This window comes from Ptychodera flava, chromosome 4 (assembly GCF_041260155.1).
Source record: "Ptychodera flava strain L36383 chromosome 4, AS_Pfla_20210202, whole genome shotgun sequence".
Taxonomy (NCBI): Eukaryota; Metazoa; Hemichordata; class Enteropneusta; family Ptychoderidae; genus Ptychodera; species Ptychodera flava.
Genome location: NC_091931.1, coordinates 22059418 through 22069891, shown reverse-complemented (window position 1 = coordinate 22069891; position 10474 = coordinate 22059418). Strand labels below are relative to the sequence as shown.

The 10474-nt window shown below is 37.7% G+C and overlaps 2 long non-coding RNA genes across 2 annotated transcripts; both read left to right on the top strand.

The window, feature by feature from the left end:
* The first annotated feature begins 461 nt into the window (after window positions 1–461).
* Window positions 462–7193, top strand: LOC139131191 (uncharacterized). The gene is made up of 8 exons (XR_011552076.1): window positions 462–718; window positions 2394–2543; window positions 3183–3242; window positions 3677–3753; window positions 4409–4513; window positions 4868–5081; window positions 6224–6387; window positions 6914–7193. It is a non-coding gene; the product is annotated as an uncharacterized lncRNA (long non-coding RNA).
* A 49-nt stretch (window positions 7194–7242) lies between these two features.
* On the top strand, window positions 7243–10019 carry LOC139131190 (uncharacterized). Its single transcript, XR_011552075.1, has 2 exons — window positions 7243–8338; window positions 8370–10019. It is a non-coding gene; the product is annotated as an uncharacterized lncRNA (long non-coding RNA).
* The last annotated feature ends 455 nt before the right edge of the window (window positions 10020–10474 follow it).

The window sequence follows — 10474 nt, the reverse complement described above, 5'->3', positions numbered from 1 at the left end:
GTCGGAGTATATCAAATTGACCGACTTTTCGGGAATGACCTTTGTCCAAGTCTACTGTTTCGCAGTCTAGTGAACAAGAACGCGTCTCTTTCTGTCTTGTAAGGTTTTTATGGTGGGGAATAAAAAGTACTCATAAAAACTTCAAGAAAAAGAGTAAACCATTTGTGTGCAGGGGACAAACATGAGCTGTATGAAAAAGTTATCACTTCTAACACGGCGCAGTTGACAAATACTGCTACACAAGGCAGACTGTGAAAATATTAAAGTTCCATAAGCTGTAACTTTTGACATTTTTTTTCCTATTTTTGTTTTCAATGATGACTTACTTATGTTAATTGTCCTACCAAATAACGCAGAGTCACACATCAGTTGGGATCGCAACGCATACTATAGGCCAACAACGAGCGTTTTTATATCGCCAATTTCCATTCTTGTCCGGACTGGAATACAACACTGTTGACACGCGAAATGCTACGTAATTCTTCATGTGCGCATGCGCATACCGTTCTACTCACATTCAACATGGCGTCGCTCGACGAAGCAGAAAAGCGAAAGCGTCCAGCGGGTCGCCGAATACCTAGTGATTCTGCTAAGAAACGGGCTAAAACTCGACGGAATGCTGGTAAAATAAATATCTGGGAAGAGATAGATCGCTGGAAGACAGTTAAAGAAGACAACAGTTTGCAAATGCCGAAGTTGCACGATTTCTGATCGACCAGTAAGTACCCCCACCGTCGAATACAAGAGAAGTCGGCCAGTTGCGAACTCGGCCAGTTGGAGAACTCGGCCAGTTACGAACTCGGCCAGTTGGAGAAGTCGGCCAGTGGGCGAACTCGGCCAGTACAGTATGCATCCAATGCATTAGAATATATGCTCCATTATAGTGTTTCTTTTTTTGAAGTTTTACTAAAGTTATATGAGATCTAAATGTCATTCATAAGATGAGCGTAATGTTTGCAAACTTCACAGATCACATTTCAACGCACGTATGATAAACACACATTGGGTAAAATTAATTGAAGATGGCGGTGAATCGCGATCGTGGTAGCGAGTTTTGCAGCCTTCGTCATTTACACTTGAAGTTCGTTAAAAAGTCATAGGAGATGGTGAAGCAAATTAGTTTAGAGTCATCAAGCCATGAATTTTACTGAAGAAATGGCATAATGTTTGCCTTAACTTTTAACACGGTACGCGCGCGATCTCCAGAAACACTGAGGCAGACTGTACATGTTTTGCAGGGTGGACGTGGGAGCTCTTCGACTTCGAGTTGTTTACTGAATGTTCGTAGTGGTATTAAACCGACAAAATAACAAAAACTATGGTAGTAAAAAGTTAAAATTGTTTGGCATATTCAACTGTGAAGAGAATGCGTATGCAATCATATTGCTTTGTTGCGAGTGGCCGACTTCTCCTGGCTGACTTCTCCCACTGGCCGAGTTGGTCGGCACCGGCGCTGGCCGAGTTCGCAACTGGCCGACTTCTCCGGTTACCCCACCGTCCAAAGCGATGATGGTCGCTTTGTTTGGTGGCATGATGTTTGATGCGTTCTTTTTCTGCAAGTCGATGCTCGGACAGTATTGAGAAATTGTGATTAAATATACGAAAATGCCCTCGATTTTATGACTGCCTTTGTCTTGATTCCGTTGTTATGAATTGACGTGCGATGTGGTGTAGTATATACCGCGTTCATTGTAACTTGCGTTGAAACACAGTCCCTCTGTGGGTCATGGATAGAGCATGGATAGAGGGACTGTGGTTGAAACTTGAATCGTGACCGTCAACCCACGAAATTTATACAAATAATTAGAACGCCACTCGGTACAGATTCTTTTTGGACAGTGATAAAAATCATAGTAGTTGTAACTTGTCCTGTAAACGCACATGCGTGTGATGGGTAAGTCTCCAAATTGTGTTTGCATTTTTTCAGATATAAATTGTCCATTTCTGCCTGCCTGTGCCTGTGAATGCATCGTAAACAGATCACATCTTGTTAGTGCCAAGTTTAATTTTTTAACCCTGTTCATCGAGCCGTTACCCCAGCCATGGAGCTGGGCTCCATGCAGTTTTGCAAGCATTTTCATTCAATCAGTGCTTCCCTGTTTCTGAGTGTTTTATAAGTGGGGGACTGGTGATGATGTACATCTTGTGACAATGTGCAAACGTGTGTGCTGGGGAAGGGGCAGGTACATTCAGATGTAAATGTTATATTTGCGTATAAATGTGAAGTTTCGTGTATTTCTCTTTTCATTGCAATGAAATGAGTCACAAAGTACTGCCATAGTATTTTAAACTTATGCATCGACTGCTGTGAAAAATAGGACATGACAAGGAGGTAGGAAGAGATAGGGTAACAGAGCATTATTGAGACTTATCCTTTACATTTTTCACACAAGGTACTATGCAGTTCAACCTGTCAGCGTTTCCCCCTCCACTGTTAATGCTGTAAGTGCACCTATGATGTCAACCCCAGGTCCAAACAAAGAAACTCTACAGAAAATATCAGCCCCTGAAGTGTCTGAAATATCAATGGATTCGGATTGCAGGTAAATTTTTAAAAAGTTGCACTTTCTATCAGTAGTAGGTCTATGCAAAATATTATAATGAGTGCAGCTGCTGTAGTGGAAGACATACCAGCTAGTAATTCTTATAGTTGCAGTCAGCATTGCATTTGACTCAATTATGTTTTCTTTCAGTATTAAGGTTGGCAGCACGACACTGACAGGCATGTCTGCGATTGAAGACAGTGGCAGTGATTCAACAGATGGATATAGTGGTGTACCAAAATGTATGCAACATTATTTATAATTTCTTATAACTGTTGAGAACATAACCAGTGAGCCATTTAAAGTGATACATCCAGTGTGTGCAAACTCAGTATTCATGATATTCTGTCTTAGCTTAGGCATTAAGATCAAATCAGATCTGTAAGTTTTAATGTTTAATAATGTTCAATGTTGTTTTTCATGGAGGTATAAACTGACTGTGTTATGTTGCACGGTCGTGAGCAATGGGTGTATATCAGACAAATATTCACAATGTGTGACTGTTGTGTAACTGTCCACTGGTATATGAAATTACAATTTACATGAGAACCTCTGAGCCCTCTCAAAATAGTAAACTCTATCAAAATGCTCTTTTATGTTTGTTATCATATATGAAGCTCTAATTTTCCACTTACACAGGAAAGAAGAAAAGAGAAAGAGTGTGAAGAAGATGTCAGAGTCATTCATTTACCCATTTGAGTAAGTTTATATTCTTATCTTGAAAATACATGTACTCTGCTGTATTGCGTAAAAGTGGAAGTTGTACTCAGGCAATGTTTGCAGTCATACAGCAGCATATGAATTTGAGAGTTGACAAAGTTACACTTGTACCACTGAATTATAACACTATTGGTGATCTAACATGGTTTATCACGTGTGACCATAGCATTCAACAGTAGAAATGTATTTACTTTGTTCAGATAACTGTTACTTCTTAGATGTGACTCAAGAATGTGATCCTGAAGATGATGGTGGAGTTTATGCTGAGGATGATGTTTATTTTGTAGATTCTTTCAATTTATTTACTAAGGTGAAGTGACAAATTTGCATAGACAAGTGTTGTTAATCATTGTTACATGAACAACTAAGTTTTGAAAAATATTAAAATGATAAACATTCATTTTCCCATGCAGAGAGAACAAACTCAGATCTGAAACACTCACATGATATTTGGCACACAGCAAAGAACCTTGGAAAAAAAATAGTAAAGGTAAAGTGAAGCCTTTGTTCCCATTTGCTGTATGTGTACATGGCACATGGAGCAATAGTTTGATATGTAGCCCTTTATGTTTTTTGTATGCTATGACAATCAATTCTAATGCTAACTTTTATGGGATCAGTCAGCATCCATTGCATGCATGTATGTACTCTGACTTGGATATTATCATAAATTGTAGGGATGATTTCATGCTAATTGATGTGCCAGCTCCAAAAACATAGAAAAGAGCTAAAACAATGGGAAAGAGGTCAGAAATCAACTTGCCAACTGTCTGTTGTATGATGATTGGCTTGTAGGTACTTGAGTAAGATTTGTGGTTTTATGTGCAATTTTCTATTTTACTATTTTCTTAATGTGTGTGTTACTTTAAAGCTTTTGTTTGGTTACAGCAATACTGAGACCAAATAAACATGGTACAATATATTCCACAAATACATGTATTCTGTGCAAACTTGGAATGTAGTGCCATTGACACAAAAATTTTCCCAGTCCTAACTAGTATATCATGTTTATTTCTCATGGCATGGAAGGCAAGTTTGTAAGCCATTTGTCATGTGCAAAATGTCTGCTGACCTTTATTAGAAATTTGAAAGTATTTTCATGACTTGATTGCGTTGTTGACAAAACTGAAAACTTTGTATTTCAGGCTGGTCAAGTCAAGGAGTGCAGATTACTCCTGAAGTGGAGCAAGGATATTGTAAACCATTTTGGCACTGTTGTAAAAATTGCATCAAACTATGAAGAGTTTCTGGTAAGTATCTTATTTGTTTGTGTAAACATTATTAACGTGTAACACATGATTTGAAGGCAGATCATAAAGAGACAGTATTCAGAGAATGTAAGTAATGCAAACTTTGAATCTATGCACTGACTGCAAGTATATGTATAGAAAACGTATTTGTGTCATTGAAATACTGATGGTGGACAGATGCTTAATTGTCACAACAGCTCCCAACAGCTCAACAGCTGGTGTTATATGTAGCTTCTACTACATATAACACCAGAAAAACTGGCTAAGTCAAGTAAACTTGAATATTCAGTAACATGATTTACAAAGTAATTCAACGCACCTAATGTAGCAGCATATTGTATCTCATTTTTTCAGGGACTATTGTGTGGAGTGTTGCACCATGTTTGTGGTGAACATTCATGGATACTTCCGTATTGTGAGGGTGTGAATCAGCGTAACCATGGTCCCCTTACAGATGATAAAGAGAGAGAGAGTGGTTGAAAAGCGATAGCCCAGCTCATGTTGCCCTGAGAAAAATTGTTCTGGACAAAACCCTCCTGAAGAAGATTCCATACTATCTGAATTTCAGGTAATAATGTAAAACATGACATTGTAACGCCCCCACCCCACCCTACCTCAAATGTTTGAAATCACCCTAATTCAATGTTGGCATACCTAATGTATGTGTTAATCAGGCTGCTGCACAATAGTGTGCATGTATATTTATGGTAATTTTGAAATAATGACAGATACTTTGACATCAGCAGTGTCATCTGAATATACTACATTTATGTACATTGCCAGATTTTGTTGCATGGCCTGTTTCATAACAAAAGGAATGCTAGTATGTCGGTAAAATGCTATTCTAAAGGTAACTCTTTACCAATTTCTGTGATCAAAAAATTTGACCAATTTTGAACTTCTTTAACTCATTTGCATATTTCTGAAATCATCAAGTTCATTTGAACAAGTTCACTTCAAACCATTGTTCATCTGCACATGTACACAAGATGGAAGGTGCTGTGGTTCTCAAGTTTTTGTAATCGACCAACAGATATACAAGAACACATGTCCATCCATGAATACTAGTACATGCATACATACATAGATTGGGTACAAACATACATATGACACTCATGTATTTCAGTCTAGTGAGCAAAAAAAAATAAATTTCTTTCTGATCAGCACCTTCCAGAATTATGTACAATACATTAATGTGAACTATTGAATACATGTTTGGAAAGCCGACTGACTGAACTGAGCAAATACAAAATAAATGCACATCACCTCCCCAATTTTGGAAATAAGCCATGGCCAGAACCAATTCTTTTTTTCCGTGGCCTGACAGCTCCAATAAACCATTTTCGGAATCCCATGGACCTTGCATGACTGTACAGTTTCATGGACATGTTTACAGGACAAACAGCGCCTGGCCCATCGCACTAAATACAGCAGAAAAGCTACAATTTTTGTAACTCTGCACCCACCAATTTCAAAGACTTGTACTGCTTGGCTGGCAACCCATTGCTAGTGTAATTACAATGGATGTATGTCTTGCAAGATATCATAATTGAGTGGTAAATCATCTGTTGCCATCTATAAAAATGGTGATGTGAGCTGAAATACAAATACCACTACTAGGGATTTATATCTGAATATGTATGTCTTAGGAGGGGTGACATGTCAAGTGTTATCGTTTACAATTTTTGTTTCACATTCTTCATTTTCCAGGCACACAGCTGAACGTGAGAATTTCAACAAAATGTTCTAATGTATGCTGCAAAGAGGTTTGCTTACAAACCACCAGTATATAGAGTTGGAAATAGGTTGGCTGCTCTTGACCACAATGTACACCACAACAGAGAAGTGAGAAAGACAAGAAATGGTGAAATGATGTGAGTTTTATTGTAAAATTAGACAGGATCATAGTCTTCCGTTGTTTGAACAATTCAGATACACCTTACAGCCTTTCTATCCTGACATCAAGTGCAAAACAACATGTATGTAAATGCAGCCAAGAAAGGGTCAATGAATCAACATTACCTGTGCTAAAATTGTTTCTATTGAAAAGTGCCAGTAATTATGCTTTTTGCAAAATTATAAACTACAGTATGAAATTAATGGGTTACAGATGTAAACTTGTTAAATGAATTGGATTGCTTCAATAATGAGCAACTTTGTAAATGTTTCCACAAATGTGATTGTTTTCATGGGCAACCAAAATACCAGTCACATGTGAAATAGTCAGCCTTGCCAACCCTACCCCGTTTATCAAGTAAACTCTTCACGGTGGAAAATAATTTCCACACTGATATTATTTTAATAATACAAGAGATAAAGTTTTGCTGAACCTGTTTGATAGAGCCAAAATCATAAATATTCTTTATAGTTTCATCAATAAATTATAAATCAATGTTTAAGGTATCACAGACACTTCAACAAGAAGAGTGGGAGATGGTCTGCAACACCAGTAAAGGTTGACAAACCGTACTCTTACATCAGAGACGTAAAGAAGATAATCCTGCAAGAGGCTGCAAGATCATCAGGGTATGCAAAGAAAGATGGAGCAACAGGATCCAAGGAGAATATCCTCACATCTGGCAGCAATACCACCACCACCTACTGCTTCCATTGTTCAGGAACAGAAATCAAAAAGAACATAGAGGAGCTATTGCCAAGTATAGTGTGCAGAACAAAAAATGTCAAACTCCAAGTTAGATCAGAATAAAGGGACTGAGAAAACTGTTTGCCAGGGGTTATCTAAGTCTATGCAGATGAAGTGTTGGGGCAAGGGGACACATATTTTCATCTGCCTTCATTTGTGTTCATCAACAGCCATTACTCACGTATGCTTAGACAGAGTTCTGTCCACAGTTGGGTCAAAGACAGTGAACTGTAACTTTTATGTACACATTCAGGTACCAGTACTCTCATTGTCATCACTAGGTCATTGGCAGTGTCTTGCTATTGTGTCAATCAACTACAGTTTCTTGTTCTACTTCTTCAAGCATGTTTAAATACTCAGTAGTCAGTGTGTCAACAATCTGTGTATATTATGTAGCAAGCAGTGTTCTTGTTGAATATTGAATTTCAATCTGGATGTCAGTCTTCAATAATGAGAATGTGTATTGCAACATTACAACCATAACTGTATGCATTTCACTATGCATGAGGGAGTAGAACAAGAAATGTAGTTGACACACAGACAAAAGTAAAGGAAACACATGTATTATGAGAGTTACAGCTGTAGTGCTAATTTCAAAGATGGCAACTTTCCCATGTATGTGACATACTCATGTGCAGTGAATTTCCACAATGTTTTGACATGGTATGAGGTAGCTTTATGAATGACACATTTTCAACTTCTTGCATGAGCAGTACTAACGAGGCAAATATGTGCAACACTACCACATTGACATAATATGGATTCTACTAATCCGTTTTCTTATGGCACAATCAGGGAACACTTAAGAATATTTACATTTCATGTTTTTTGGATAGAGTAGGACTTTCAGGCTTTCCTGAGGTTTTCCTGAAGTGTTAGCTTCCATACTAGCCACATGTATAGCAAAGGAAGCTATTCTTATAGGCTGAAAAAATGTCCATCACTGTATGTATATATGTCCATCCATCCGTCCATATCAAATGAGGGAAAACAGGCAGAAGTGGTAAAAATCATGAACTTGGGAACTGTTGGCCAGATTGAGTTGATCTTTACTTTGTGGTTACTTTAGGTAGCCTCTATGTAAATTGGTCATTTTGTGCTGATATCTGCAATTGTCTATTTTCAGTGATTTTTCCATTATTTTTTATGACCTTTGACCCACAGCCAGTACCTTAGTGCAGGCATGGAGCTCCTACTACCTCCATGGTGCAGGAGAGACACCATATTCTCATTTTGCATTTACCCGCAGAGTAAGCAATCAACTTTCTTTTGGATATGGACCACTACGGGGCCAAAAATTAATTTCCAAATTTTGGGGTGATCCCTTACCTATGCAGCTCATTGAAGCTGTAACTTGTGGCAAGTTTTCAGTATTCTGCTTCTGTATATCAACTTCTGTGTCTGACTGTAATCTGTCGTGCTGAAATTTTGAGTATTCTTTTAGTCAGCACAGATTGTATGTGTGTAGTAATCATTGTTTATTGTTTACAAATGAATTATAGTCCGGACTTGAGTACAATTTTGAACAATAACAATGTAGATTATACTTATATATAGGTTGTGTTGGTATGCTAAATATTTGGCATTAATTAAAGTTTTTGAGATTCAATGCAGAAAAGTGTAAGGAAACCACAAAAAAAAAGTTCTAAAAAAATAGCCAAAAGATAAAGCTTATTGAGCTTTAAAATATGCACATGCCTAATTCTAGGCAAATGAAGTGCTGGAGGTCATGTTTTCCCTTGGACATGGCACAGTAAAGGACTAAAATTTATCCCGTAATTTCAGAATGACCCTTGACATTATTCACATCCAGGTACTTTATTTCAGGCTACATAATCGTGTCAGGGATCTGGTTTTATTCGACAAGGATAATATAGGACCAAAAGTTATTTCCGAAATTTTGGGTAACCCTTGACCTGTGCATCTCAGTAAATATGGGCATGCCTAATTCCAGGCTACCCAATAGCACTACAGAGCTACTTTCTGTGTGAAAATAATGACCAGTATGGGACCAAAACTTTCAAACCAGATTTTGGGTAACCTTCATATGACCTTTCACGTCCTTCAATCATGTCTGAACATTTACAATAGGTACACCCCGTACAGATGACTTGGTATTTATCTCACTTATTATGTGCATATCTAATTCTAGTTTAACAATTACAGCTGTAGGTCTGTTTTTTTCTTGGACAGTCATCAGTCAAGTTTTTTCTCCAAATTTTCTGGTGTCCTTTAGTGATTTTTGACTTCATGTTTATCAACTTCAAGATATTTCAGCAGCTACAAGGGCCTTTTTCGCATTTTTCAGCTTGCGTGTAAATATGTTGTCACTGTATGAAGTGGACGGAGTCATTGACTATATTTTGAACTTACCTTGATATGTGGATGTATGACAGAGGAGCATATGCAAAAGGTATCCATCTGTCCAGTGTATATATGTGTTGATGCTTGAAAAATGCATGAGGTACCTATTACTGTGATATTTGGTGAAGACCGGTGGGGGGTACTTTGGATGAACACGTTTGTGTTTTGTGTTAGGTAGCTAATCACGGTGAGAGCACAGTGTCCTTGACATTCTTTTTAGGCCACTTACCTTCAGTGCCACCAAGGTAACATGTTCAACAAATGCTTTGTTTAGTCTTTAGTTGCACTGTAAGTATATTTGCCATTTTTCCAGTAAAATATGAAAATCACAGCCTGGAGTCTGTAGCATTCACGTTTTTCCACAAAGTCACACACTCTGATTTATATCAGTCAATTTTGCTTCATTTGGAATGCTAGGTGTGTTGCAAAACACATATTGACTGGCTTTTGGGTAACAGCAAAATTCTTTAACCCATCAGGACTCTGAGTCACCCCCCCCCCCCAAACAAAACCCAAAAAACAAAAACAAAATGTTTCCCTGGGCCTTTGGCCTCGGGAAACAGTCTGTTTTTGGGGGATAACTCACAGTCCCTCATGATACACACTATGCTGTTACCCTCATGGCCAGTCAACGTGTACACTGTCATAACATCAATGTAAAAAAATCTAGCAAATTAACAGGATAAGGAGGAAAAATAGAATGTCTCTATATCTTTATTTACATTCATAAAAATACACTTTGTTCACATCATTTAGCTCTTTTGTAAATAAAGAAAAACATTATGTATAAAAGTGATGAACAACAGCAGTGTCTTGCTTCCACGTAAGAAAAAGTCTGTGGGCTCTAAAATGCTTCCACCTGGAAAAAGCAACAGAACAATGGCATGAGGTAGAATTTTGGTCATAAATAAACATAATCTATTAAAACTACAGAAACAGCTGTCTACTTGTTT